At 37.2% G+C, this 27,535-nt stretch overlaps 1 protein-coding gene and 1 non-coding gene across 4 annotated transcripts in view; both read left to right on the plus strand.

Annotated features, from left to right (window-relative positions):
- Positions 1 to 414: 414 nt before the first annotated feature.
- PIK3CA (phosphatidylinositol-4,5-bisphosphate 3-kinase catalytic subunit alpha) overlaps positions 415 to 27,535 on the plus strand; it is a 79,036-nt gene continuing 51,915 nt past the window's right edge. For 2 of the 3 annotated variants that reach the window (XM_074298237.1, XM_074298239.1), the window contains exon 1: positions 432 to 558. The gene's annotated coding sequence lies outside the window, so the exon portion shown is untranslated. Of the gene's footprint in view, positions 559 to 27,535 lie in introns of all 3 variants that reach the window. The other variant, XM_074298238.1, reaches the window with a different exon arrangement.
- On the plus strand, positions 13,017 to 13,121 carry LOC141565169 (U6 spliceosomal RNA). The gene has a single exon (XR_012488868.1). It is a non-coding gene; the product is annotated as a U6 spliceosomal RNA (small nuclear RNA).

Raw genomic sequence — 27,535 nt, forward strand, 5'->3', positions numbered from 1 at the left:
AGAGGAAGCCGAAGCGCGCGCGCAGGCGCACTGAGACGCCGCGCAGCTCCCTCCTCTCCTTTCGGGCTCCCTCCTCGCGCCCCTTCTTCTCCCTCCCCCCTCTGCCGTAGCTTCCCCCCTCCGCGCCGGGCGCCTCGGCTTCACTTCCGCCCCGCTGGGCCTGTGCTTCCGGGGCATGGCTGGCTCAGCCCCTGGGAGGCTGCTGGCTCGCTCGCTCTTCCCCTCCCGGAGCCCGCGGGGGGCGGGGGCGAGGAGCTCGTTGTTTGTTTACATGATGTGAGCGGAAAAAGAGACCAATAAAGTTTATTCTGGAGACAAAAGGGAAAAAAAAGCGGGGTGGGGGGGGAGCCGGAGGCCGAGGGAGAAGCCGGGGCGGGGGCGCCGCGAGAGAGACGCGGGCGCGAGGGAGAGGCGCGCCCGGAGCGGAGCGGAGCGGGGAGCCGAGCGGGCCGGGCCGGGGCCGGGGCGCGGGGCAGCCAGCGGGCCTCGGAAGCCGGGCCCGATGCGGGCGGGCGGGCGGAGCCGCCGAGCCTGGAGCAGCCCGAGCCCGAGCGGAGCGTGAGTAATGAGGGCTGCGGGACGGGACGGGACGGGCTGGGGCCGGAGTCCGGCGACCCTGAAGGGGAGAGCGGCGAGTGACAGGGCCCGGTCTGGGGGGCAGCGTCCCCCTCTCTCCCCTCTCCTGGTTCCCCTTCCCCCCTCCCCGTGGCCCCCCCGCTCCTTGTTTTTGTCTCTCCCTCCCCCGTGACCCTAGCTCCTTGTTTTCGTCTCCCCTTCCCTCTCCTTCCTCCCCTCCTCCCTTCCCTTTCCCTTGTTTTTCCCTCGCTTCTCCTCTTCCTCCCAGCACTCCCTGCTGTGCGCGCCCCTCGCACCCACCCCCGGGCCTGGCCGCGGGGCTGAGATGCTCCCCGCGCCCCGGTGCTGTGTCATGTTCTAGGGGTGGGGGGCGCGCTCGGAGGGGGCAGCCCAGGGGGCCCGCGGGCTGGCAGGAGTCAAACTCCGGTGTGCCCCCTCCGGGGCTGCTGCTCTTTAACTAGAGCACGGAACCGTCTCTGCTGGCCAAACTCGGGGCAACATTGTCTCGGGCGGCGTGTGTTTGGATACTTGTTATCGCGCCTGTGTCACAGTGTAGCTCCCGAGTGACCGAGCTTAGGAAGGTTAACCCTGCCCGGCGCCGGCCCGGGGAGGGCGAAGCGTTCGGCGCTCGGGCTCGGAGCCCGACCCGGGGATTGTTTTAGGATGACACTGGTCCTTAAGGAGGGAGCGAGCGATTGACTCGGGCTTGTGGGCTCGGGAACCCCATTCCGTTCTCATTGGTTTCTAGAATTTGGAACTGTTTGTGTAGTTCCGGTAAAAAGGGGTGGGGTGGGGTGCGGTGGGTGATTGAGAAGATGCTGTTTAAAGTTCTCTGATTTTTTTTTTTTTTTAAATAAACTACAGTGATTAATTCTCTCAGCTGAAGCTTCCTCATTCCAGCAGTGTGTTTTGGTGTATGCAGGAAATCAGGATGAGGGATGATGATTCTATGAAAAAGAAACAAATTATTATCGATTCGGTGTAACTCACGCCAGTTGCTACATTTGAAGCAGCTAGGAATGGTAGTAGACCACTTTTATTGCTTGGAAAGTGCCAGAAGGCGTTTTATTAATTTGTTAGTTTCCGTGTCAAGGGTGGTAAAGGTTTAAAGAAATACAGATAATTACTACCTTAAATAAGAAAAACCAAAAGCTGGTGTATATTTGTTAGAGTGACTACGGATCCAACTAGGAATCCAGCAAGCCTTTAAGAGGGTACTATGTGCAAGACAGAGTGCTTTTAGAAACTAAGACATATATAGTTCATATTTTATATTGAAATTTTGGAAGTTTTTGTTAAGCTGGAACATTTAGTGGTGGATTTTAGATAGGTAGTATTTTTTGTGTATAGTTTCTACACATGTATGTATATGTGTGTGTGTATACACAAACACACAGCATGTGTGTAGGCAGTATACATTAATCAATCACCAAATATTCATTAAGTATTTACTAAATACCAAGGACAGTCTCGGAGCAGCTAGAGTCCAAATGGATAAATTGCTGGATCTAGAATCAGAAAGATTCATCTTCCTGAATTCACATCTGACCTCAAAACACTAATTAGATAGATGTGTGACTCTAGGCAAGTCATTCAAACCTGTTTGCCTCAGTTTCCTTATCTGTAAAATAAGTTGGAGAAGAAAAAAGCAAACCATTTCAGTATCTTTACCAAGAAAACCCCAAATGAGATCTTAAGCCCTGGAAAAACAAAGTAAAAAAGCAAAGCCAGTCCCTGCTCCTACTCTCAAGGAGCTTACATTCCAATGGGGAGATAACAGTTAAACATTTACATAAAGAAGGGTGTATGGAATATATACATGGAAGGTTGGGGGAGTGCTAATATTTCAAGGGGCCAGGAAGGTCTGTAAAATTTGAGCTTCAATCATGAACAAGTAAATCAAGAAGTACTTACTGTGTCTCTGGTGTGCCATGCATTGTGCTAGTCTTAGGAATCAAAAAAGAAAAGACAGGCCACTCCCCCTAAAAGGAGTCTATATTCTGCTATGAGATTCTAACATGTTAATAAGTAAGTAAATACTGGAGGTATACAAGGCTTAGTGTATAGAGAGCTGACTTCAGGGCCAGGAAGACTTGGTTGTAAGACCCTTATTCATGGTGTGACCCTGGACAAGTCATTTTATTTCTCAGTATTCCAGGCAATTCTCTAAGAATATAAATTGCAGAAAAATTGCCAACATGAATGGAAGCAGATGTTTCTGCATCTGAGAGTTTCATATATCAATTAAATTATGCCTAGTTCCTGTTTTTATTTTTTAAAAATTTACAGTGATTAGGGGAAGGGGAATTACTAATAACTATGACAGGGATTCTTAACTGGTTTTGTGTGTTATAAACCACTCCCTTTGTCAATCTGACCTAGCTCTTGGATTCCTTCTCAGGATAATATTTTTAAGTGCATAAGATAAAATACATAGGAATATAAATGAAAGCAATTATATTGGAATACAATTATCCAATTAAAGACAAGTTTATAATCTCCTGCTTAAGAGCCTCTGAAGTTGGAGAATCAGGAGAGGTCTCTTGATTGGAGCTAAAGGTTCCAAGAGGTAGAGGTGACAAATCATCACTAAGGTACATCCACCTCTATATTTTTTGATGTATTTCAAGACTCATTTCTAATATCTTGTTTGTGATTTTGTTATTATAATTCTCTACAGCAATGTGATGGAATAAAACCTAGGTTTAAAAAACCTTGAAAAAAAAACCCTGCCTCCTAGGGGAAAAGGATAGGGGGGAAGGAGGAGAAAATTTGGAACAGAAGGTTTTGCAAGAGTCAATGTTGAAAAATTACCCATGCATATGCTTTGTAAATAAAAAGCTATAATAAAAACCTTAAAAAAAAAAAAAACACTTTCATATAAGACTTCTGGTGTCTAACAGACATCTCAAACTCAGCATGTTCAAAAGGGAGCATGCTATCCCCATTCCCAACTTTCCTATTTCACTTGTGCCTTCATGGAGTCAGCCTTGACTCCTCCATCTCTCTCACTCTACATATCCAATCATTTGCCAAGTCTTACCCACTTTCCACCTCTAACCTCTATCATCCCCTTCTCTCTATTCACATCAGCCCTCTTACCCCTCCCCTCCATGCAGGCACCAATAAGTTAGGCTTAACCCTGTTTGCCTCATCTGTAAAATAGGCTGGAGAAGAAAATGACAAACTAATCCAGAATCTCTGCTAAGAAAACTCCAAATGGGGCTTACTAAGAGTCAGATATAACTGAAAATCCTAAGCAAAAAATATATTCTCTTGAGGAAATATATTCTCCCAGAGGAGCCCGCTCTTGCAGGAATAGATGCCTCTGTCCCCTCTTTTGCTCTCCTATCAAGACATAGAAACCCCATGACTCAAGAGCCTTTTCACTTTCACCTTATTGTACTTTCTCACTTTCTCTTTGCTTTTGAATGGGAATGTGGGAGAGAAATCTGACTATCATCTAAATCAAACCTTTTGCTTTTGAGATGAGGTCATTGAGACCAGAAAAATGGACTTGGCAAAGGCCAACTCCTTATATACTTCTGTTGAGAAATTGTTCATAAATGCCAATTGCATTACAGTTTGGAATTACTGGAATGATTTATTCATTTCACAGAAGAGTCATTCTGGTCATTACTGCTCATGTAACTTCAGTTAAAAGTTAAAATTTTAATTTCCTTCTATTATATTCCTATATATATTCCTCATATTAAGTGCTTACTAGGTACCAAGTGCTGGGTTAAGTGCTAATGATAAAAGTGACAAGTTCTCTGCCTTCAAGAGGCTAGATATACCTAGAAGTACATATAGACTATGTATAAATAGGATGTAGTTTGTGGAGAGGGTCAGTCAAAACCAGAGAGACCAGGAAAGGCTTCCTTCTTTAAAAAGATAGTACTTGAACTTAATGGAAAAGAGGGATTCTAAGAGGCAGAAGTGTGGATGGAATACAGATTGGGGAGACAGCTAGTGCAAAAAAATGGAGACAGGACAGGGAATGTCCTCTGTACAGAATGAAGAGTGGGTCAATATGACTGGATCACAGAATGCAAGGAATAAAGTGTAAGGAGACTGGCAATGTGAGAGGAGGCCAGGTTGGGAAGAAATTTCAGTTGCAAAGGAGTACATATTGAAGCTTTTCCCTTGGTAATAAGAGCAGGGGCTTAATATGACTACATGGGCTTTCTAAGAAAGGCAGCACAGTATAGCTTTGGAAGAGAGGAAGCTCCAAGAGGAAAATTGAGCCCAAACCCTTCCTTTTACAGTGAGGTGTAGAGAAGTAAAATTACTTGCTGGGGGGCACAGTGGATAGAGCACCAGCCTTGAATTCAGGAGGACCTGAGTTCAAATCTGGTCTCAAACACTTAACACGTCTTAGCCGTGTTACCCTGGGCAAGTCACTTAACCCTAGCCTCAGGGGGAAAAATTACTTGCTGGAGGTCACATGACTCAGAAGTGGTTAAAGCAGGATTTGAACTCATGCCTTCCTGGCACTAATTCCAATGCCCTATCTACTACAACATTCTCCCTTTTCAAATAAGCTATCGTTTGGTCCAGGTAAGAGGAGAAGAGACCTGAGCTAGGATAGGAGCTCCCTGTCATCTCTCTCTCAACAGTGAGGAGATAGAAACAACAGTTTTGGCAGGTGACTTAGTATAGAGAGTAAATATTAGAGAGTTGAGGATGGCATCAAAATTGTGAACCTGGGTAACTGAAAGGATGGTGGTGCCCTTAATACCTCAACAAGGAAAGTTTAGAAGAGGGATAAATTATGGGGAAGAGAAAATAGAATTCTTTTTAGACATACCTTTTCTCATCCAGTTAGAAATGCATAATGAGCATTAAGTAATACAAGAGCAGAACTCAGGAGAGATACTAGACCTGGATATATAAATGTGGGGGTTATCTGTATAGTGAAGCCAGTGTTTTCACCAAGAGAAAATCTAGACAGAAGAACATTTAGGACAGAACTAGGGTACACTTATGGTTAGTAAGCATGATCTGGATGAGAACTGGCAGGGAGTAGTGAGATAGAGAAGCAGGAGGAGAACCAGAAAAGACCCGGAGGAAAAATTATGCAAGAGGAGAAGGTACTTTGTCAGTGGAGTTAAGTGTTGCAGAGAGGTCAAGGAATATAAAGATGGAGATTATTGGGAATGGTGGTGAAAACAGTTTTGCTTGAGTGAGGGGGTTGAAAAATCAAATTTATGTGGATTAAAAAAAAAGAATGAAAAGAAAACAGATGAAGGCTAAGCGTATAGATAGCTTTTTTTCAAGTAGTGTTTTAAAATAAGAGAGGAAAAATATTGGAGAATAGCTTGGGGGAAGCAATGGTCAAATCAAGTGAAAATTTTTAAGAAAAAGACTTAGGATGTATATATAGGCACAGTTGAAGGAACTAGTTTATAGAGATTGAATATAAAAGAGGGGGGGATAATCCTAGAGTTAATCTAATAGAGAGATGAAAGGAGTTTAGGATAAAGGGTACAGGAAGAGTGATTGACCCTGGAAAGGAGAAGGGACATCTCATTAAAGACTCGAGCAAAGGAGAAACTTTGAGGGGGTGCTGGAAAGAGGTGGTAAAATGAGATGAAGAAAGATGAGAGAATACTTGTTAGATAACCTTAATTTTGTCAGTATAATGTGAAGCAAAACCTTAGTTAATGAGTGGGGATACAGGGTGCAGTTGGAGACTTGAACAGAGATGACAAGGTTTAAAACAATTATCTGGAGAGTGAGGTAGAGAAACAATTGGTGGGGGGAGCTAGGTGGTGTGGTGGATAGAGCACCAGTCCTAAAGTCAGGAGGACCTGAGTTCAAACTTAAGACTTCCTAGCTGTGTGACCCTGGGCAACTCACTTAACCCCAATTGTCTCAGCTAAAAGAGAAAGAGAGATAGAGAGAGAAACAATTAGGAAGAAATAAAAGGAATGCTGCTGATGCAATTTTAACATATAAATTCATAGTATGCTTAGTCAGCATGATGTTGTTACTGCTTCTAGCTCTGTACAGAAACATGTTGATAGTAGCATTGGTAAGAGTAGAGGAGGCAGATGGTTGGAATTTGGTGATGTTGGAGTGGTTATAAGAGTAGGGATCAGGGAAATTGAGTAGATGAATGTATAGGTGTAAATTGGCTTATTAAGGAGGTGGAGAATACTGGGAGGTGGAGAAATCACAAGTGCCGAAGAAAAACAGATTTTGCAAGAGTAAAGCATTGGAAAGATAAGTGTTTTAAGATAGTGAAAAGGTAAAGGGATTTTCCAGTTTAAGGGCATGTCAGTAATGTGCTTGTTGTAGTTGACAAGACCAAGAATGTTCCTATTCCTATGTATAGTTGATATAGGAAAATAGAAAAATGAGGAGGTCATGAAAGTAAAACAGATTGAAGTACAAATGAGGATATTGGAGGAAAAGACTATATGCATGCTGCAGTCCTTTGACATGAACACAGATACCAGAATGGAGGAGGTGCTGTGAGCTAGGTACTGACCTCGTTGAAAAAAGAGTGAAAGTACTTTGAGGAATGTTTGATAATAGTCATCTGGATCTGGATGGAGTGATAAATTTAGATTGCATGAACCTTCAAGTAGGTAAAGTTGCTAAAATAATGGTGGTAGTGGGGGAACAAAGAGAATTCTGACCTCCACCAAAACTAGTGACTTGGGACGGAGAAAAGGTGTGACCAATTTTTCAGTGCTAGAAAAGAAATGCTAGACATAGGATGAAGTATCATCAGGAAGAAGCTAAATCTCAGTGAATGCCAAAAAGTGAAGATTTTCAAGATGAAGGGAAAATGTCATAATTAGAGAGTGGAAATTCCAAAGGCACAGTGGAAGGGACATGGAGATATAGAATTAATCATTAAAGTAGTAATATTGTTCATGGAGGAAAGAGAGTATACAACAGGGATTTAGATGAGAATTCTGAAGTCACAGGTTTGTCTTTTGTGAAAGTAACAAAGGATAAGTTTTTGTTAATTATTGGAGAGTGAGTCCAGGCAGAGGAGGAACTCTGCTAATGAAAGTCGGTGAATAAGATATTCTTTCTGTAGTCTTACTTCACAATCTCCATCATATTGATGACCCTTATAAACTTTTTTATCCCTCTTCAAACCTACCATGTCTTTCCCTTCCTCATCCTCTCTACGGAGAACCTTACCTCATGTTTTACATAATAATAATAATAATAAAGCCATTCAGCAAGAGTTGCCTCTTTTCCTCCTTTTGTTTCCTTCACCTAGAAGCATTCTACCATTTTGTCCTCCTTGACTTTTCTCATATAGCGAGATAGCCCTAATCTTTACAACTAGGAGAAAATCTTCAAAATGAAAATGTGGTCCCATTCCATGCTGTGTTCTCAGTAGATTATTCCCTCTCTTCCTCACTCTTGATTATCTTCATGCTCTTATCTATTGACTGCTTCCTTACTGTCTACAAACAAGTTCAAATATTTAAGCATCTTTCATTCTCCCAAAACCCACACTTGATTCATCCCTACTAATTATCATCTTATAGTTCTCCTTTTTGTGACTAAATTCCTTGAGAAGGCCACTAATAATCAATGCCTCCACAGCCTTTCCTTTCATTTGAGTCTGTAGTTCAATGTGACCATTTAATTGAAATTGCTTTCTCTGAAGTTATATCTCTTATTTGATAGTCAGTAGCTTTTAATCAACCCTCATCCTTCTTGACTTCTCTTTAGCCTTTAACCTTTAATATTGTCAATCACCTTCTTTTCCTTGATATCCTCTTTAGATTTCTGTGACTACTGTATCATAGTTTTCTACCTATTTGATTACTTTTTCAGAGTTTCCTTTGCTGGATGATGATTCAGCTCAAATCCTTGAAAGTCAGATCACACCACCCTCCTTTTCTCCCATACTTTCAATTATCATCTCTAGTTTAATGATTCCTAGATTTACTTTTCCACTCCCTTAACCCCTGGACTCTTGTCTTCAGTTACCTTTTAGACATCTCAAATTCTGTAGAAATTTTAATCGTAGCTTATCCAGAATTGAACTCATTATCTTTCTCCCCAAAATCTTTTCCCTCTTCTGAACTTCCCTCACACTGTTAGAGGGAACCACCATCTGGTTTTCTAGCTCACAATGCTGGACTCTCATTCTCACCCTCCATATCTAATCTGTTGGAAATCCTATCAATGTTACCATCCTAACATCTCTTTTATGTATCCTCTTCTCTCTGACATTGCCACTGTCCTGGTGCAAGCTTTCATTATTTCCTGGACTTTTGCCATAACTTGCTCATTGGTTTCCCTGTCTCAAGTCTCTCCTCACTGCAGACCATACTCCACTCAAATGTCAAGTTAATCTACCTAAGGCACAGATCTGAACATGTTAACTCCTGTATTCCCCCATTCAATAAATTCCGTGCCTCCTTATCACATCTAGGATCAAATATAACATCCTCTATTTGCCGTTCAAAACCCTTTATAGCCTGGACACCTCCACCTTTCCAGTTTTATGCTTTACTCCCCTCTCACATGCTCTGCAGGCTAATGACACTGGTCTCCTTGCAGTAACTCACACTATACTTCATCTCCAGATTTTGGGTATTTGCAGTAGCCATTCCCTTTGCCCAGATTACTTTCCTTCTCTAGTGCCACCTCCTGGCTTTCTTTGTTTCCGTCCAGTCCCACTAAATCCCATCATTCCTGATGTCCCTTAATTGCCTCTATTGATTTATCTCTGGGTGTTCTGTTTACAGCTTGTTTGAACATAGTTGTTCGCTTATTGTTTTCCCATTAGATGGTGAGTTCCTGGAGATTGGGGTTGTTCTTCAGCTTTCTTTTATCTCCAGTGCTTTGCATAGGGGCTCTTACACAGCAAGCACTTAATAAATGCTTATTGACTGACTAAACATAAACCATACTACTGGAGCAAATTTCAGAGCATCAGCTTTATTATTTTTCTTCCTGGATAGGTTCAGAAATGTGTAAAAGATTACATAGATAGGTGTTTCACTGGGCCCCCCACATCAGTAAAATCAGATTTCTTGATCAAAAGAAGAGAAAAATTCAGATTTGAGCATTCTTTTTTACAAGAGATAGACTTAGAGTAGTAAATAGAAAGCTGGCCTTGATGCCAGAAAAATCTGAGTTCTACTTTGTGATCCTGGACAAGTCCCTTAATTTCTTACTCCTCAAAGCCATAAAGACAAACATGGCCCTCAAACAGAGAAAACAGATTAAAATGTAATTGAGATATACTTAACAAAATAAGTAAAAATATTTTAAAAAACCAAACTCCAACCCATAGATAATGTCAATATATAGTTTTCTAAGTCAATAGGTAGCTCAGAGGAATCCTTTTATATATTTTAATGGCCCTGTTTCTATTTGATCTTGACCCCACAGATCTAAGCATCTCTCTAAGCCTATATGTTGTAGGAAAAAGTACTAATTTGCATTGGGAGAGGAAGTTTTCTCATAGAAATTCCATATATTAATGAAATAAATCTAGTTTTATACCTTTTCTTAATTTAAAGGCCTTATACATAGTCAACAAAATAAAATCTTAAAGATCACTGGTTACCCATAGACTAGACCAAAAGACTGATTTAGGGGGAAGACCTGAAGAATAGCTAGAATTCAAGAAAGAAGAATTCTAAGAACAAATTATCTGTGATAGACCAGCCTTGTAACAAGGCTTTATCAGGGGGAAAATGTTGATGTTATTCACCTCTAGGACAGTGTGACATGGTTTTGTATAACGACAACTGCTACAGGAAAATTTAATTTTTCATAGTCTTATTAGCAATAGCTTTAATGAGGAAATTATTACTCTAATGAAATATCTTATATAAGCAGAGTTATTTACATATTGTCTCTCCCATGAGATAAGAGGTTCTTGTGGACAATGATGGAATTTGCCCTTCTATTCTCAGTTCTTGGCTCAGAGCCCAGGCATATAGTAAGTGCTTAATAAATGCTAGTTGACTAATTTTTGTTGACTGACAGAAGAAAGTGAAATGTGAAAGGACACACAGACAAGTCCCAGAGTATCCCGTTTGAATGCCTGAAATTTTAATCCTCTATAACTTCAGACCTAAATGTTGGATTCCTTTAGTTTCATTTTCTCAAATTGTGTGTTATTTGGGTGAGGTATTATAAATGTATCTTTTTTTTTTTCACTTTGGACCTCTGCTTTGAGATACAAAGCATTCAGAGCTATATTCCTATGAATGTTTGAATGAAATTATTTGATGTGGTAGTTTTAACTATGTTCTGACGTGCTTTTAAAATAATACATGGTGAATATAAGCTGTAGTATGTTATAAACAATTATATGCCCATAAGTAATAAAATAAGAATGGCATTTATAGAACACTTTAAAATTTTCACAGTACTTTACATATTATTTATCTTATATCATCTTCACAATTCTATGAGTTGGGTTTTATTATTTCCATTTTACAGTTGAGGAAAATGAAGCAGAGAGATTAGTTTTCTCAATTCAGTTTCTCTCTATGCTTTTCTGAATTCTTCATATTCATCATGTCTTATAGTATAAATGATATTCCATTACATTAGTTTACCACAATGTGCTTAACCATTCCTCTATTTAAATGTTAGTTCTTTGCTACCACAAAGAGTATTGCTATAAATATTTTGGTATATATAGATAGGACTTTTCTGGTTTTGACCTCACTGAGTTTTTTTTTCCCCCCTAATGAGAATTCCTTTGTATTGGGTCAAGTTCTATAATTATTTTTAGTTTTACTATTAAAAGCTAATACATTTACAAGTATATCTACATGTATATATAATGTATATAGATATATTTACAGGTGTATGTAGAAAAATAAACAGATATATATCTATAATATAGATGTACATATATCTCCAGCTATCCTCCTCATTAAAAAAAAACAAAAAAAAAACCTTCTTTGTTACAAATAAGCATAGTCCAGCAAAAAAATCCATGTCAGAAAATGATTGTGTCTCATTCTGAACCTTGAGTTCAATGCCTCTCTGTTGTGAGATGTATAGCACATTTCATCACCAGTCTTTTGATATTGTAGTTGATCATCGTATTGTTCAAAATTAAACCTTTCAAAATTCATTTTCTTTACAATGTTGTCATTATAGAAATTATTGTCTTCTTGCTAAATTATAATTTAGTTCATTGTAAAAAAAATATTTTCAGAAACTGGAAAATGCCCTTTAATTGATTTTTTTTTGGCCATCCTACTAATGTTATATCATCCATAGATTAAAGCTTTAAATATAGCTTCTGTGTTTGATTGACATGTTTTGTAGATATTTAGAGTTTAAAAAAAAAACAGACTTCTAGAACACAGAAAGACATTATCAGTTACAGAGTGGTGGAATGATGCATTTGAAGACCTATCACTAATTACCAGTGTAAAATTGGATAGTTTAACCATTCTAAGCCCTTATCCATAAAATGACTATTATAAATTTCTAAGGATCCTTCAAGCATTTATAATACAATAATGCAACACAATAAGTTCATACTATGTGCCAGATACTGTGCTAAGTGCTGAGGATACAAATAAGAGAAATAGAGTTCTTACCCTCAAAGATCTTATAGTTTAATGAAGGAAGACAAAATACAAAAGGAAGCTGAAAAGGGTGGATTGGGGAAGGTCCCAGGCATGGGGTATGATAATGGTGAAAACAAAGTCAAGTAGCTAGGAGATGAAGTTGATTGAGCCTGTGAGACTTCTTCTTTAAAGAGAAGCTTCCCTTTAAAAAGCATCTCTCTGCCATTAGCAAAGAGCTGAACTCCAAGGATCCCTAAGCTAGTGGTTTCAGGAACTTCCCAGAAATGTTCTCATATGCTTGAGAGCCCTTGCATGAAATTTTATAGAAAGAAAAGTTGGCAACATCCAAAAAGCAGTGAAATTGAATGCCTTTCTATTAGAAGTGCCAGCGACTGCAACTTCTGGCCTTTTTCACTTATAATCCTTGAAAATAGTTCAGCTGCCTGCACAGAGTAAAGGAATCATGCAAACCAATTTAATATTGTCAGAAGCAGTAGACCCTTCACAGTATCATTTAAATACCTCTAAGGTACTAGATACTCTGCTAGATCCTGAGGATCCAAAGACTCTCAGAAAAGTATATGTCAGAACTTTCTTTGTCAAGTTATTTGCTTTTATCCAGAAAACAGGTGTATTTTTCCTTGTTAGAAGCTTAACTCAACTTGTCGTTTAAGATAAAAATCATATTTGAGAAAAGTATGCTACACTTACATACTTAATAAATGTGAAAACATTACTTTGTATATTGTTTTTATTCCTGGTTTATTTTTCCTGTTTATGTTCAATCTTTACAAGAACATAATTCAGCTTTCTCTTTTGGACACTTTAAACCACCAATTTTGTCAAGTGGACAATGTTCAGGACTATTTTGAATGTGTAGTAATTTAGCAATAAATACAAAGATAAGTGCTTGCACTTCAGCACATAAACTAAAATTGGAATGATACAGATATTAGCATGGCCCTTATACAAGGATGACACGCAAATATTTGTGAAGAAAATGATATTTTTGTTGCATAGTGATGTATTAGTAAACTGATATATTATTGCCTTTCAAAAAATACAAAAATAAATTTAATGGTTTAACTTCCCTATGAGAAGGAATATTTTCAAATTATTCTTTATGCTTACAGATGTTGTCTAACTTTTGGTGTTCTTTGGGGATTGGGGAAATATCTATGAACCCACTAAATTCAGTTAACATTAATGGTTCTACTTATTATGGCAAGCTTCTATGCTTGGCTCTGAAGATACCAGGACAAAAACAAATTAAGGCTTGCCCTCAAAGAATGTACATTCTCGTGGGCTGGATAACAAGTATACTTTGTAGAACATAACCTCTTCTCCCCAGCTGTCAGTGATGTCCGCTCTAAGTTTATCTTCCATCAATTCTGTGTTTATTCTGTATGGTGCGGTGTGGTGTCTTCTCAATTAGAGTATAGGCTTCTTGAGAGCAAGGACTGTTTGATATCTCCAGCACTTAGTACAATGCTGTCACATAATGGATATTAGTAAATGCTTGTTAATTATTTGATTAAATATACTTTCAAACATCTTGTAAATCTTGCAGCTGTGATTCCTATTCTGTGTAATAACATTCTAGAATGCATTGTCAGCTATAATCGAGCATTACCAGGAAATCATGAGAGACAAATTGAAATTAACAACATGTGAAATCAAACTATACATAACAGTGAGGACAGCAAACAGCCATCCTTAATGCTTTATTTTCTCTCATAGTATTACCTGAAAATCAGCTAGCTATTGGATGTGTGACTGAAATATTGGCATCTACTTCTTAAGGTTTTCATATTTAATGATGACTCTCCTGTAAATACTTATACTTTGTAAGGAGTATAAGAAACCTAGTGTTTGCTACTTACTCCTCCTTTTAAGAGTATCAGAAAGCTTTGGCCCTTCCTTCACAGTAGTTACAGTTAAAAGGTTGAACATAGCATTTTCTAAGCAGGTTCTGTACCCTTTAGTAATTGTAATATCAGTAGAAAATTCAAAGTAGTTTCAAATGCCATTAGTCCTTTTAAGACAATCAGATGCTAGAGGCTTTGTCTTCTTCATTGGAAATTAAATGCTTGATTTCACGAAGATTACATTGCAATCTGCTTATTTTTTTATGAGACTCCAAGTTCCTTTAACATTATTTTTTGAACATTTGATGTGTAAAATTCAGCACAGCCAAACCTTTCATTATAGCTACCCTCATAACCAATATCTTCTGGCATGGCTAAGCTGTTTCTGTTGTAGTTATTCACAAAAACGTAGCTTTTCATAGACATTAAAAATTAGCTCTCAACAATGGAAAAAACTAGAGTACAGTCTGAAAAGTTACATATCCTTTTAATGTTTACAAAGCACTTTCCTCAGATATAGCTCTGTAAGGTAGGCAATATAAACATTATTATCCGCTTTTGTCAGATGTAGAAACTAAGACACAGAGATGTGAATGCAGTTAGCCCATAATCACTCACCTAATAAGTGTCAGAGCTGGGATGTGAACCACATCTTCTTTAAAACTTAATTTTTTTTCTATATCACATTACTATGGCTACTAGATTTGCAAACTAAGTGACAATTGTCATTTGGTCCCTATTCTATAGATATAGGATTATAGATTTGGATCATCAGTGAAGGAGGAATGAAATTTAAGATGGGAAATAAATGAATGTGACTTTGGTATATGAACTAACTTATGAAAAGCCTTTTCAGTGTGAGAACAGTCTAATCTTGGAACTACCAAGCCATCAGCAGATGTCTTCTGGAACTCTGCCATCCATGTAGTGTCTGCATTCTACTCTTCTTTACTAATCACAATTTTATTCATTCAATATTCTTCACATAACCATAGTGCATGAGAGTGTTTTCAAGCTAGTAGAATTTTTTGTTCCTTTTTGCAACTTTCCAAAGCTTAGTTTTACTCATCTTGGGGTCTTTACAGCCTTGAAGTCTCATTTGAACAACCTGATTAGCTCATTTATATTCCAACTTTTTGTTACATTGTTTATCACTGACCCAGATAAGGTGTCCACTGCACATGTCATTTATAATTAACTGTGCTTCTATCATTTCCATCAAATCAATAGAATCAGAGGAGTTAGCCATTGCTTGTCATTACAGAATTGTTATCTACATGGTGATAATTTTTTTCCATGCAGCTTCATCCCTGTCAATTCAGCCGAGTCAAAAATCTTTTCCCCCTGCTGTTTCTCTGTGTTCTCTCATGCTTATCTATCTATCTCTCCACAGTCCATACCCTCTTCTGTTCACCAGAAAATTTGATTTAGTGTTAACATACTCCCCTTCATCCTAAATATCTTCATTTCATAGTCTTCCAACTGATACTCAAAAGAACCTTATTTCTCTCCAGAAGATATAGCTTCCCTGGTCACTCTTTCCAGGGCAGGCCATTCCACCAAAACTTTTTTTTTTTTTTTTCTCTCTGGCCCCTGTTCCTTTTTGTCTTCCAGTCTATCAGCACTGCTCTTGATTTATTTTTCTCTTTATAGTTGATGGATTCAATTATGTGTAATTTCCCTCAAGCAAATTTTATGTGAAACTTCCTTTCCTTTCTACATACTCTCTCTTCCACCTCCAGTTATTAGTGCATTATCTCTGTCTCAGTCTGTCTTGTGTGTGTATGTAGATTAATATTTACTTCTGTATATAGCATATTCCCCTCCTCCCAGTATAATGTAAATTCACGGAAGAGAGAAAGACTTTTGTTTTTATCTTTTTATTTATCCCCTATGCTTAGTAATAATCTTCATCACCACTCACCTGTACTACAGAAACAGCCTTCTTATTAGCCTCCAACCTCCACAGAGCTGCCCAAGTGTTCGGCTAACCATCCTACAGTCCTGCTCAGTGAGTTCCTATGGCTCCTTCTTGTCTCAAGGATTAGTAACTAGCTTCTCATCTGTAATTATTCTTGTCTATACCTCTTTATCCTTATACATGCCACTATACTGCATTATTTATCTGCTGTGGTTTCCAGGCTATATATACACATGAACTATGGCTTTTGTATCTAACTGAATATCATAATCTGAACCAGAGGTGGTTTTTTACCCACTTAATTTTTCCTATATGGAGGGCCAAACTAATGATTATGAATCTCATTTAAGAAGCCTTTAGCATTTTGCAATCAGCACAATGTCATCTTCAAACAGGAGCATTTGGAGAACTGCAGCAACTATTGGAAATTTCTTTTCCTTTTGGACATGGTACTTCCATGGAAGATTAGATATTTATGTGATGGGAATATTATGCTTTTGGTAAGCATGAACCTCTTTTATTGTTGGGCTAATATTAATAATCATTCATAAATGATTCCTCCAGTGGCAACCAATCATTTCCTCTTTATTTAAATGTAATTGATTTAATTTATTATGATGCTACATGGTATTCAATAAACTTATTGCCTCCTGACTTTTGTTGGAAAAAACATATATCTCAAGTAATCTATATGCTATATGCCCTAACCTCATCACAAACTCTAGTCTTTTGCATCATAACTTCCATCCATCTTTTCACATTATCCCACACTCAGTGGTACAGCCAAATTAGAGTATCAGTTTGTCCCTATGTCATTTGCTGCTATGACCAGAAACCTTGAGTAGCTTCCCCTCCCAGACTGATTTTATTTTGTTTTTTTAATAGATAGGTAAAAGAGGCCATTCTTTATCTCATTTTTACCTAACTTTAATCACCAAATGAACAAACTGAGAACTGGTAAAGACTTTGTTTAAAAAGGCTAAGGCCTCCTACTGCAATCAGGCTATCCTGATCTATATCTTGCCAGTAGACTCAGATGGCTCTGGAGGAAAAAGTGATGCTGGTGACTTTGTACAACCCACTCTCACTTAAATCATTTCATTTGCAAGTCATGACATCTGCTTCCTGATGTCCTGGTCTTCTTCAATGAAGGACAGACAATACTCATGCTTCCAGTGCCTTGCCTCATGCTTCCAATGCCTTGCCTCTTTATCTCTGCCTTTCAAACTTATCTTCTTTAACATCAGCTTCAATGATCAAATCAAGGTTTCTTCTCTATTTCCCCCTTCCCCAGACAGCATATTCTTTCCTTCCTTAAATTTTAATAGAGCTGAGATTCCAACTCAATTCTCTTTATATTCCCTGTTATATTGAATTATATAAATTGGTGTTGTGTGCTTATGGTGAGACCTAAATTTGAGAGAGTGCTAGATTTGTAGTCAGGAAGACCTAGATTCAAACCTTCTCTAAGTGAAGCTGTATCACTTCCTTAGCCTTTTTGTACCTTAGTTCCTTCATCTTTAGAATGAGAAGGATTAGATTTGATGTCCTTCAGGTACTGAATCTGTGATATTTTGATCCTGTGCTTTTATGGGCAAGGACTGTTTTATTTTTGTCTATCTTTCCTCAGTCTTGGTCCAATACTTTGCTCAAGGTAGGGCCTTAAAAATGTTTTGTTGAATTAAGTTACCAGCATCTCTTTTATGGCCTGATGTAAAATTTGTTATTACGAACTCTTATAAGTCATGCTAAGATCTTACTCCCATACTTGACAATTGTAGAATTTTAGAACTAGAGGAAACCAGTTCATTTACTTACAGTGCCTCAATTTCACAAATGATATAATCAGAACTATAAAAGTTAAATGGCTTGCCCAAATTATCATTGCTAGCATATAGCAGAGCCGATAAAACCCTAGTCTAGTGGTCATCCCACTGTATCACTATACCACCCAAATGTTAAATATGATTGATGAATAGATTGGATTAGATAATCTCTAAGGTCTCTTGCATGACATTGTGTCTTTGCTGAACAAGAACTTAGAATTGTGCTGTGTGGTTATAGTTAGCATAGTTCTTAGTGAATTAATTCACCATTAATCTTTTGTTTTTGTGGCATCATAAAGAATGATAGCGGGGGCAGCTAGGTGGCGCAGTGGATAGAGCACCAGCTTTGAATTCAGGAATACCGGAGTTCAAATGTGGTCTCAGACACTTAACACTTCCTAGCTATGTGACCCTGGGCAAGTCACTTAACCCCAGCCTCAGGGGGGGAAGGAGGGAAAAAGAATGATAGCTGCCTAACTTTGATGGAAAGTTTTCATGAGGTCTTCTGATACATGTAAGGGGAGAGAGCATGCACAGTTGCCAGTGGGTGCCTGGAATTGATACTCAAAGATTCTGAGAAAAGACCATATGTACACTAATATCACTTTGGATGGTGCCAGCTTCATTCCCCTGTCAGAGGAGAGAAGCAAGAAGTTATTAAAGAATTAGTTCCTATTGCTTGAAGTCAACCATTTCCTGCTACAGCCTTGCCTGCATTTCCTCTATAGCTATAACCAAATCTTTTAATTGGCCTGGAATGAGTCTTTATTTCTCCAGTCAAGTTCCTGATGAAATAATTTTCTCTTCTAATAGGAACGTTGGACAGCCATTGTTTTTACCTTGCTTTTCTTACAATTGTCTATGATTATTTTCAAAAAGTAATTTTTAAAAATAGTATTACCACATATTTCTCCTTTGGGGGTTATACATCCTGTGGTGCTTTACTTTTCTTTCTCTTTTTAAAATTTGATTATGTTTCCAGGTCCACTTTATTTTTCTCCCACCCCTTAGTCCCCTTTTCAGAAAAAAGGAAGCTATTACAATTTATAAGCCATCTCCAATTGTCTTCATCTGTGCCTTGCCACTGAACTCAGATAACTCTGGAGGAGAGAGTAAAACTGACAACTTTGCACAGCCCTGCCTCATTTAAATTCAGTTCACTTAAAAGTTGAAACATCTTTCCACGTCATTTATTGGTTCTCTTCAAAAATGAAGGATAAATATTAGCAACAACAATTCCTACTTTGACCATGTCAAAAAAATTTTTTTTTCCTTCTCTACTCTGATTTTTTCATATCTCTATCAGTGAGTGGGCACATGTTTAACCATGAGTCCTTTGGAATGTGGTTGGTTATTGTTTTGATTAGAAATCCTAAGTCTTTTAGTGTTTTTGTCTTTACATTACTATGGTATAAATTGTTTTCTTTTTCCTGCTTACTTGACTTCGCATTACTTCATACAAATCTTTCCAGAGTTCTCCTAAAACCATCTCCTTAATTTTTTACAGCACAATAATATTCTATCACATTCATATACCATGACTTGTTTGGCTATTCTCAATTGATGGGCAATCCATCAATTTCCAATTCTTTGCCTTCATAAAAAAGCTTCTGTAAATATTTTATATATAAGAGTATTTTTCCTCTTTTTTGATCTCTTTGGTCTATAGACTTAGTATTGTTCAGGCTAGTGTATGTATAATTTGATAAGTTTTGGGACACAGTTTGCAAATTGCTTTCCAGAATGGCTGGACCAGTTTACAGTTCCACCAGAAGTGCATTTATGTTTTCTTGCAATCCCTGTACCATTTATAATTTCTTTTTTTTGTCACCATTCTAATATGATGGCTTTGGTGTGGAATCTCAGAGGGTTATTTTAATATGCATTTCTGAACTTCTTAGTCATTTAGAATATTTTTCATATGGCTATTGAGAAGTCTTCTGAAAACTGCCTATTGATATCTCTTGACCTTTTACAATTGGGGAATAATTCTTATTTTTATAAATTTGAATCACTTCCCTCTGCACCCTAGAAATGAAATCTTTATCTCAGAAACTTCAAAATCTGCCCCAGTTTTCCCAATTTTCTTCTAACTTTAGCTGCATTGGTTTTATTTTCACAAGAACTTTTTAATCTATATGATCAAAATTGCCTATTTTACTCCCTGTGAATGTATCTCTCCCTCTTGTTTGGTCATGAATTCTTTCTGAATCTATAGATCTGACAGGCAGTTTCTTCCTTGATTTTCTAATTTGTTTATGTCGCCCTTTATATCTAAATCAGGTACTCACTCACTTGGAGCCTGTCAGTATATTAGTGTAAGATGTTGGTCTAAATCTAGTTTCTGTCAGAATGATTTCCATTTTCCCAAAAAGGTTTTGGCAAATAATGAGATAGAATCTTAATTTCACCTCCCTTCCCTTCCTACTCACTGATGAATGTCTGAGTAACTAGAAGTTCTGAATGAAAGGGAAAGTTTCAAAAGATTTTAATTTTCTGTAGTATGGAACTAATTAGAAAATGGGTACACTGAAAGGTGACAGCTATAGACCATCTTCATTCCATTTTAAATATAGACAGCCTCAAGAAAGTAAGAGTGAGGAATAAAGGTAAGGAAAGTAAGTGAATCTTACTTTTATCAGAATTAGCTCAAAGAGGAAATATTATACAAACTCAATATGGGTATAGAAATCTATCTTACCGTGTAAGAAAGTGAGAACGAAAGGGAATACAACAATGGGGAAGGAGGAGAAAGGTGTGATAAAAGAGAGGGCATATTGGAGGAGAGGATAAGTCAGAAGCAAAACACTTTTGAGGAAGGAGAGGATGGAATAAGAGAGAATAGAATAAGAATGGGAAAATACTAGTAGCAATAGTAATTGTGGAAAGAATTTTGAAACAAGTAAGCTTCTCTCATAAGACCTCATTTCTCAAATGTATAAGAAACTGAGTCAGATTTATAAAAAAATAAGAGCCATTCCCTAGTTAATAAATGATCAAATGATATGAATAATTTTCAGATGAATTAATCAAGCTATTTATAGCCATATGAAAAAAAAATACTCTTGATTGGAAAAATGCAAATTAAAACAGTTCTGAGGTACTACCTCATACTTAATAGGCTGACTAATGGGCCAGGAAAGAAAAATGACAAATTTTGGAGGAAAATGAGACATTAATATATTGTTGGTGCAATTGTGAACTGATTCAACCATTCTGTAGAGCAATTTGGAACTATTCCCAAAGGGCTATAAAATTATACATACCCTTTGGACTAATAGTATCACTACTAGGTATATATCCCAAAAGAGATTAAAGTCAGGGGGGAGGGGAGGAAAAAGACCTATGTGGATAAAAAAAAAAAAGATTTATAGCAGCAAATAAATATAGACAGCCTGCCTCTAAATTTAAAACATCTAATTTTGAAACTACCTTAGTTACAAACAAACATCCTAAAGAATGGTAAGTCCTGTTCTTCTTGAAGTTCTAAAGCTAGATATGTTGTTCCCTGAGAGCCTGTCTTCCTTGGGAGGAGTGGCAAGACTTGTTTTGTGCAGCACTGTGTTCCCTGCAAGTTGGACAGTCATTGGCTACTATGGCCAAAGGGAGTTACTCTTGGCATTCTGTATTCCAAAAACAGTGACCTAGAAAGGAACTTACAAAATGCAGCATATTTGTAAGTTGAAGAAGTTCCTATGTTAAGGAAAGGATGAGTATGGATGGGAACATTTTTAGGAACAAATGATGTAGCTACAGAATTTGTGGGAAGTGTCTTTACTAGGAAAGTGTTTATAGAAAGACTTATAAACCAAATAAATGTAAATTTAGTATAGTTTTATCTTAGCATTGATCTTAGAGTTGATCTGGGATCTCCATTTGTGCTTTCATCACATCAAGTCAGCATCTAATCCATGTTTTCTCAGAATACCTCTACTTTTGGGAAATGGTTTGACTTTAGTGGTCTGACCTGAGTGTAACAGAGTTATTTCAGGTAGCAGCAATCATTGCATAAATTATGACAAGTTATATGTGTATTTTAAATTTTCATCTTTTATTTCAAGGCTTAGTCAGGTATGGGAATACTCTCTCCTGATTCTCTCTCTCCCTTAGCCCACCCCCAATTATCAGTATTCTGTTTTTCCTTCAATTAAAGTTCCTTGAGAACTTGAGCAGATTCATTTTTGTCTATGTATCTCTAGCATCTAGCACGGTCTTAAAGATGGTATGTTGTTACTAAGTGTTCATTAAAATATTAGTCCATTTATATTTTAATTCCATAAAAACTTAATTTCTAAAGTTTTACATGCATGCTATTAGTATAGTATACACTGATGGAACTCAGAAACACAACTTAGACCCTAGTGTGTTATAGAATACATGGAGCTGTGGTTTAAACCAAATGTTACCAATAAAATATTTAGTAGCAACTGCTTTTTTTTAAAAGACACATTTTAGCAAATTGTAGTCATTTGTAATATCCTCATATCCAGCTGTCAGCTTTATACTTCTTCAGCTAACATTTTAGGGTTGGAAACCAGAGAAATGGAAATGAGGGTACCACAGTTAGACATTAAGCTAAAGATTTGAGAGTATTATTATGGCCTATATAAATTTCAAAATAAAGGCTTTCAGTGAATCTAAGAAGATAATAACTCCCAAATATGATTAAACTTAAGTACATATTGGGGGGGGGGAGAAGAGGAGGGATAGAGGGAAGAGGGAGAATAGACCTGTGATTTCATTGATATAGAGAACTCCCTGATAAGAAAACTCATTCTACTAATATGTAGCTTAGCATCTTCTCTGCAACTTTTATAATCTTAGAGAGAGCACTAAGAGGTTGTGAATTGTTCAGGATCACTCAGTGTGTGTATATATATATATATATATATATATATATATATATATATATATATATAAAGAGGTGGATCCTGATCCCAGATCCCCCAAGGACAATTCTCTTTCAAATCACTATACCACACAGATACACATATATACATACATACCCATACATAATAACATGTGTACATGTATACTTCTGTATTATGTAAGCTTGTATATAATAGTGTTAAAATGGAGAATTTAGATAATGATAATTTGGAACACAAGGTTTTGTTTTTCTCTCTCCCCACCACTCTCTTCCCTTAGACAGCAAGTAATCCAAAATAGGTTAAACATGTACAATTCTTCTAAACATATTTCCTCATTTATCATGCTGAACAAGAAAAGTCAGATCAAAAGGGAAAAAATGAGAAAGAAAAAAGCAAGCAAACAAGAACAACAGAGGTGAAAATGACACATTGTGATCCACATTTAGTCCCCTTAGTCCTCTCTCTGGATGCAGATGATTTTCTCCATCACAAGTCTATTGGAATTGCCCTCAATCACCTCATTGTTGGAAAGAGCCAAGTCCATTACAGTTGATCATCATATAATCTTGTTGCTGTGTACAATGTTCTCTTGGTTCCATTCATTTCACTTAGCATCAGTTCATGCAATCTCTCTAGATCTTTCTGAAATCGTCCTGATGATTGTTTCTTATAGAACAATAATATTCCAATACGTTAATATAATGAATTATACAATTCAATATAATTCATATAATCATTTTAATAATCAGAAATTAGAAGTTAAGGCAAATAACCTAAACTAGTGATTCATAAAACTGTCCATTTATAAAAGTTCAGGAGAACAGTGTTTTTATTTTTAAAGAAAATGTTCAAAACTAATATATGGAAATTACTTCGACACAATATTATTAATATGTTAAAAGAGTAAACTCATATAGGGAAATCCAGAAATTATAGTGGGAAATCATAATGTAGAACACTTGATCTAAAAGAGAGAGAGAGACAAAAGTGGTTTTGTCCTTGGTATACACTACAGACCACAGATGTAGCATTTGGGAGCCATCATCCTTGAACAAAGGCATGATATATTACTAATAGCAGTGAAGAGGACTCCAGGCATCTTGCCTATTTGACAATTTACTATCTTTTTTGTTTTCCCCTTTATTCTCATCCAGGAACAGCAGAGGCAAACTTCTTTCCCCTTTTCCCCATCTCCCCCACTCTCTGGGATAGTTTCTTAATCCACTTATTTTGGGCCCTTTGTTCTGATGTTGAACTATTCTGACTAGTAGATGAATAAAAATTCGCCTTAACTCACTGTACCTTCATAGTTCCAGACCATACTTCATATCCATTCACAAACCAGGGTACACAACAGGGTCATCTTGCTATATTTCCTGTTGTTACTAGTTACCATCCTCTTTCCACTTTTTGTTGCTCTGCTAACAGTAATCAAATCAATGCTGTGCTCTCTGGTTCTTCTCACCATCTCTGTAACTCTTCAAATCAAAACTCCTTCCCCTAACTCCTGCTCTCTTAGATGTGTTGTTTCCCCCTTTCAGAATTTTACATTGTTAGGGGCAGTGACTATCTCAATTTTACGTTTGAGTATTTGATGTCTGGCACTCAGTGGGCACTTGATAAATATTTCATTCATCCAGATATCTCCTAGGATTGATTGTTCTTTCTCTTTCTTCTTTCCCTCTCCTTCTTTCCCTCTTTTCTATTCCCATTTATTTTCTCTCTCCCCCCCCTTTCTTCTTTCATACTTGAATTCAGAAAAACAGTTTCAGAAAGACAAGATGGGGAGAAGAATTTAGACAGCAGTCTAAGAAAAGCTCTTGAGGTTTTAGTAAACTACAGATTTATAGGGAAGAGACAAAGTGTTATGGCAGCCAAGATAATTAAGGCAGTCTGGGGCTGAATGAAGACAGGCTGGGCAGTCCCTCTATCCTCTGTTTTGCAGCCCACATCTGGAATTCTGAGTACATTTCTCAAATGCAGTGGACTTCAGTAAGGCTAAGGAAAGCATTCTGAGGAGCAGAGTAAGGATAGAGGGTCTTGAGTTCATACCATATGACAGTTGGTTGAAGGAACTTTGAATATTTAACCTTGAGAAAAGAAGATTCAGAGAGGAATAACTAACAGGGAGTTAGGTAGTTGAGCCAGTTGAAAGTGGATCAGCCTGCTTTGGTTAGTGATAGGATCATCTCTGGAGTACCAGAAACCTAATCAGAATGATCACCTATCTTAATATGGTGTAGAAAGTATTTCATTGAGATTAAGGGATGTATTTTAGAGATGGCTATTGATATTTTTTCCAGCTCTTAAATTTGATGATTCTATCCTAATGCTTTAAACAGAATTGTTGTCAGAGATAAGAGATTTCTATCACTGGGATACTGACATTGATTTGTATATAATTAATAAGCATTTAATAAATATAGACCTGAGTTGAAAATTCCTAGTATAAACTAAAGCATGTACAATTTATATTTAAATTACTTCAGCAGTTTAAAATGTATAAATGTATTTTGTATGATTTTTTAAAAAAGTTCAGAAGAGATAATAGTAATCAGATCATAGATTTTAAACTGAGAGAGACTTTCGGGATCATTCAGTCCAACAACTTTATTTTGCGGAAAAGGAAACTGAGACCCAAAGAAACTTTTCCAAGGTTAGAGGCAAGATCAGAGTGCTGATAAATGTAAACGGAGACAATTCATTGTTTATATATACACACAAATATATGTGGGGGGTATGTGTGTATGTGTGTATGTATGTGTGTGCATATGTATGTATGTGTGTATGTGCATTCCAAGAATTTCAGTTTAATCTGCATTGCTAACATCTCTATTCTTTCTTAAGTCTAGACAGTCAACAAAACAATAAAATCAAACCCAGCTTTGTAGCATTTCCTGATTTCTGTGATGTTAGTGCTCACAGTAAGACACCTATGATTACAGAATGGCAGACTTGGAATTTCAACCAAAGTCCACAAGTTCTAAACTAATAGTCTTTATGCCATATTCTGTGCTATTTTCATATAAAAATAAGACAAAAAAATGAGATAATTTTCAGATTGAAGTCTGGGGGGGGTGTTAAGATTGTTATAATGCAACCTAAATAATAAAAATTCCCCATTATTTGTCTATTTTCCCATAGTAATATCAAATATATTTGCTTTGTTTTCTTGATATCTTACATATGAGTGTGAGAGCTTTTTACCTACAGTACTGTTGAAGTTGTTTCATTGGCATTATTTCTGTATAGACCAATTTTGGAGTGCCTTTGTAGTAGACACTGCTCTCTGTTTGTCTGTGGGCCCTGGAAAAATGCCAGCCTGACAGAACAGAGAAACAAAAGAGCCCTGAAAATATCGAGACTGAAGGCTGTTTTCCTGTCACCACACCAGATTTGGATTATATTATAGCAAGAGCAGACAGATGGACAATTCGGCTAGTTTAGGAGTGATGAAGATATTAGAATAGAGAAAAGAAACATTCTGTTCTTTTATTCAAAGAAGAATTTGTAGGCTAAATTGCTGGCATCAGTAATAAGCTTAACATTCTGACCAAAGAAACATTATTTTTTGCCCTAGGGATAATGACTCGTGTTCTTCTTGGAATTTTGCTTTTGTGGAATCCAGTGCAGTCATAGATACGGCTGGATTGTTTGGAACTCCATGCTGATGACGTTGTTGAGTATTTTAGTGATGGATAAAAACAGTGGTATAATGAACCCCACTGTAACAAAGGAACCAAAAGCTTGTTTTAATTATGAGTTAATTGATTCTTGGAGAAAAGTGAATGTAGTTTTGTGTGTGTGTGGGTGTTTTTTTTTTTTTTTTTTTTTTTTTTTTTTTTTTTTTTTTAGTCTAATAATCCTATGATATTATAGTTCTTTCATCATGGAATAGAAAAGGGCTGTTGACTTTTCAGTTCGTCTCCTTATAACTCTGCCTACAGATTTGAACTTCATTTTTGTAGAATTAAAACAGAAAAGTAGATTTGTTATAGTGACTCTTCAGTCCTGTCCTGCTGTCTAAGGTTGCCTCTGGGAGTGGTTTTCTATGTGCAATTTTTTTCATGTCTTTAAAACCTCATGTTATCAGACTGTTCTTATGGACCATAAAACAGTTATTACATAATAATAGAACCACACACTATTAGAGTTTGTTAGGTTTATATAGAAACATGAAAGTTAAAGTTTTCATTTCAGTTCTCTTAAAGGTTCAAATGTGGTCCTGCAAATGGATTTAGTCTGTCTTCACTAATAGTTCTTTTGGGGGATTGGGTCAGTTGAAAGATGGGGTCTCTCTTGTCCAGGCTACAAATGGATCAGGCACTTACTAATATTGACCACCATGGAAGTATTCATATTCTCCATTTATCTAGCGTGTGTCACTTGGCTTCTCCTTAGTCAAGCCTTAGGCCTTAGACTTCTGGTGGCCTTCCACTCCTAGGGATTCATCTTATTGGTACCGGACTTAGTGTAAATACCCAAATGGCCTTTTGTCTGACTGCAGATCAGAACTCTCAAACTCAAGGGATGCATCAATCTCAGATTCTTTAGCAGCTGAGACTGAAAGACAGGCATGTGCCACCATGCCCAACACAAAACAGTATTTTTTAAAAATATCATGGACGCTGCCTAATTTTGCCATCCCTCTAATTATTTTAATGGGTATATATAACACTTTGAAGTCTTCTGCTTTAGACTTCTCATGCCTTCCTGCTATAATCTCTCTCTCCAACCCAGGCTAGCCCATAATTCAAAGCCTCAAACTCCTTCTTGAATCATATTTTATCTTGAAATATACTTTTCACAAATATATTCCCTCCCTCTAACCAGGACATATATTAACTTGGAATTGTATATAACTATAAGCATTCTCCTTTGGAAACTAACTTCCTTTATCTTCTTTTACTCCTCCCATTTAACATCAATAAAATATAGT

This window comes from Sminthopsis crassicaudata, chromosome 3 (genome assembly GCF_048593235.1).
Source record: "Sminthopsis crassicaudata isolate SCR6 chromosome 3, ASM4859323v1, whole genome shotgun sequence".
NCBI classification, from domain to species: domain Eukaryota; kingdom Metazoa; phylum Chordata; class Mammalia; order Dasyuromorphia; family Dasyuridae; genus Sminthopsis; species Sminthopsis crassicaudata.